Genomic DNA, 3,988 nt, shown 5'->3' with positions numbered 1-3,988 from the left:
CCTGACCTTAACTACCACACCACCCCAAACAGGCATGGATAATGGGATTTACGAAACACCACAGAATGGAGGACAATGGCTAGAAGGGCCACATCAAGCAATTCACTGCAATAGGTTATGTTTTCTTGTCCAGTCTGCAACTCTCCATCTCTTGAATGGTGCATTTAATCCACTGACGTTCTGTGTGATTATTGACAAGTATGTTGCTGTCATTTTATGTGGGTTTTTTTGTAGTGTTACTAATTTCTTTGTTCCATATAATTTTTTGTGTTGAGCTCGTTTTGTTTATGAGTTGTGTTATCACTTCCTTTATTACTATTGTTCTAGTATTTGCTAAATATTTGTGCTTGTCTTCTTTTTTTATTTCAGTGTGAAGGTTTATCATTTTTCTTTAAGGCTACCTTGTGATTTATAATTTTCTTCCCAAGTTTAGAACAGTCCATTTTATCTTGCAATTGTCTTGACTTCCTCACCATTTAGAAGTTCTGTAACTACAAAATTTTTTCCCTCTTTTTGGTTTGTAGCTGTCCTCATTTGCCAGTTCATGTCTCTGGTTCTCTGTTTATAGTCTTGTAGGCTTATTTACTTTGGATACTTCCATAACTGGGTTAGTTTCTGGGTTATGTCATCATGTGTGTTAATGGTCAGTTGTTGTGTGCTATTGTTGGTTCTCTGTCCAAAGGACTCCCTTTAGCATCTCTTGTAAGGTTGGTCTCATTTTAACAGATTCCCTTAATTAATTTCTGCTTCTCTGGAAATGTTCTAATTTCACCATCATATCTGAGGGACAATTTTGCTGGGTATATAGTTCTTGGTTGGGAATTTTTTTTTCTTTCAGAGTTTTGTATATACCATCTCATTGTCTTCTCACCTCCATGATTTCTGCTGAGAAATCTGAGCTTAGTCTTATTGGTTGCCCTTTGTAGATAACTTTTTGTTTTTCTCGTGCTGCTTTCAGGATTCTTTCTTTGTCCTTGGTTTTGGTGAGTTTGATGATGCTATGTGTTGGTGATTTTCTTTTGGGGTCTATCCTGTTTGGGGTTCATTGGGCTTCTTGAATGGATATATTCTCATCTAACATCATATCAGGGGAAGTCTCCTCCAAGAAATCTTTGACAATTTTCTCTGTGGTTTTATTTGTCTCTTGCTGTTCTGGAATTTTGGTTACATGTGGGTTATTCCTTTTGATGGTATCCCACATGAACCTTAGGCTTTCTTCATTTTGTTTCACTCTTTTTTCTGATTGATCCCTTTCCAAAGACATATTGGGGTATTTGTCTTCAATATCACTAATTCTGTCTTCCATTGATTCAATTCTACTCCTTTGCCCATTCAATGTGTTACCTATTTCTTAAAATTTAGTATTAATCATCTGGATTTCTATTGACATTCAGTGTGATTATTGACAAGTATGTTGCTGTCATTTTGTTATGTGTTTTTTTGTGTGGTGTTACTGATTTCTTTGTTCCATATAATTTTCCGTGTTAAGCTCATTTTCTTTACAAGTTGTGTTATCACTTCCTTTATTACTATTGTTTTAGTATCACTATTTTGTATCATTTCTAATTTTTCATTTATTTTGTCAGTTTGTCCTTATATTGTCTTCTGAAATTGTTGTAGGGTTTTCTCTGTGTTTTCAATTTTGTCAGTGTTTTCCTTGACCTATCTCTCCATCTGTTGAAAGTCCCTAAATATAATTCTTTTGAATTCCTTATCAGGGAGTTCCAATGCTGCTTCTTCCTCAGGGATGTGTTCTGGGTCTTTATCTTGGTCCCTTGTTTCTACTGTTTTATCTTGCTTGTTTGTGTGGACTGTGATGGTCTGTTGTCTCTGAGATAATGTGATGTTTTTGTGTTTATATTTAATTGATGATTATATGTTGGAGTGATTCACCCAAGATTTCCATTTTCTTTGGACTTATCTGAGTAAGCAGGGTATTGTGCTCCTCTATTTGCTAGTTGGCAGCACTTCTGCACTCACCAGCTGTATCCTTTCCAGTTGTCAGCTTCCTGTATGTCCATGCTGTCTTTGGCAAGTGAAGCCTATTCTTTAGTCCCTGGAATCTGAATGAGAATGTTGTCACTTTAAATATCCAAGATGGCTGCTGCTTGTAAACATTCCAAATGGCTGCACCCAGATGCCACTTGTAAGCATTCAAACTGGCTGCACCCATGTGCTTCTTGTAAACATTCAAAATGACTGCACCCTCCAGACAGCCAGAAGTTCACAGCTCAGTCTGTCTCCTTCTTTGCTGTTTCCCTTTTCCGTTGTCAGCTACCCAGGCAGTAGTCCATGCAGCCCTTGTGAGCAGAGCCAATTTTTAGGTTAATACTCAGGTCCTAACACCACTTGGAAATATTCAGGCTGTCCACAGTGTCAGGACAGCTGACAGTCTGAAGCTCCACTTATCTCCTTACTGACTGTTTTCATTCAGCTTCTTCTATTAGTTGGTGTTTAATCCACTTCTGTATCCTTCATTTCAAAGCTCAGGGCTCCAGAATTTTATTATGTACCTTTGTCAATTGGTTTCTCTTTTCTTTGTTAAAGAGGGTCTGTGTAGTTTGTCTGCCTATTCTGCTATCTTACCAGAAGTTCCCTCTAATGTTTTTCTTAAAATGCCATGATATTTCATAAAATAAATGAGGGCATGCCCTCTGCCTCTATTCCCAAGATGGAGGGTATTAAGTTGAAGGCCAGAGATCTGGCCCAGGGGCAGAGATAAAGCCCTCACTACAAGGGTGTGATCCTGCACAAGTCCCTTCCCCAACCCAGGCCTCAACATCCCTAACTGGCAAATGGGATGGGATTTCTGAACTTCCTCTCAGCTCTAACAGTCCCTGATTCTCCCCAAATGGGAATGGGATAAATTGGCAAGATTGCCTGAGAGAGAGCAGAATAAACCCAAAGCCAAACTCACTGCTGTTGAGTAGATTCTCACTTATAGCTGCTGGAATGGGTCACAGAACAGGGCAGTGAGCATTCCAAACAACAGAAGCTGCTGTTTTATTTTGTTCCAAACTAACTGAGAGCTTCTAGAATCCAGGCTAAACCTTCTCCCTTCTGGGGGAAGCAATGAGTGTGTATGGGAGGCAGTAGTGAATTAAGGAGGAGAGGTACTAGAGTAAAGAAACAACTACTCCAGCCTTCACTATGCCTTTTATTACAGAAAACAAACAAAAACAAAACACAATTTTTATTATACAAGTACAGCATGTTTATTGTAGAAACTTTAGGAAACATACATTACCAAAAAGAAGAGAGAGGGAAAGAAAGCACCTATAATCCCAGTCCCCAGAGACAACTCTATTTTGTACATCTCCTTTTGAACTTCCTTTTATGCATAGGAACTTTCACACATACCAATTTATTTATATATATTTTTTACAACAAATGGATCTAATCATACCTGATGTTTGATAACCTCCTCATTAGTTAAACAACTGAAAATATTACCTTGTATGTATATATATATATATATATATATAAACCTTGTATATCACATACATATCCTATTTGATATTTTATAGCAATGTTTTAATATAGTGTATTGTAATATACTTTAAATGCAGTGTTATGGTAACAGTTAATGTTTACTGAGTGGTTACTATATGTCAGGCACTGTACTGAGTGCTCTGGATATATGATCTCATTAAATCCCATAGCCAGGTAGGTGCTATTATAATTTTCTTTTAATGGCAAGGAAACTGAGGCTGAAAGAGTTAAGAAATTTTCCCAAAATCATACAAGTAGTTATAAATGAGTCTGAATTCCAACTTATGTCTGATTGGCTTCAAAGCACTTTCTCTTAACCACTGCAATTTCTATACCACTGTATTTACTGGTTGCACAATATTCCTTTTCTAAGGATATACAGTAACTTATTTAACAGGGCCCCTCCAGTTAAATATTAAAGCTATTCCTCTCCTCCGGCCCCTTTTTTATTGGCTATCATAAACCATACTGATCTGGACATCATGCACATACATAT

General features: G+C 37.3%; 1 protein-coding gene across 1 annotated transcript in view; it reads left to right on the top strand.

Moving 5' to 3' along the window:
- MUC4 (mucin 4, cell surface associated) overlaps positions 1-3,988 on the top strand; it is a 43,593-nt gene that overhangs the window by 37,586 nt on the left and 2,019 nt on the right. The window lies entirely within an intron of this gene.

The sequence above is a fragment of the Orycteropus afer genome, unplaced genomic scaffold, assembly GCF_000298275.1.
Source record: "Orycteropus afer afer isolate SDZICR_OR568_19922 unplaced genomic scaffold, OryAfe1.0 scaffold00245, whole genome shotgun sequence".
Taxonomy (NCBI): domain Eukaryota; kingdom Metazoa; phylum Chordata; class Mammalia; order Tubulidentata; family Orycteropodidae; genus Orycteropus; species Orycteropus afer.
The sequence above is the reverse complement of the archived record's forward strand: the minus strand, read 5'-3'. Positions and strand labels throughout refer to the sequence as shown.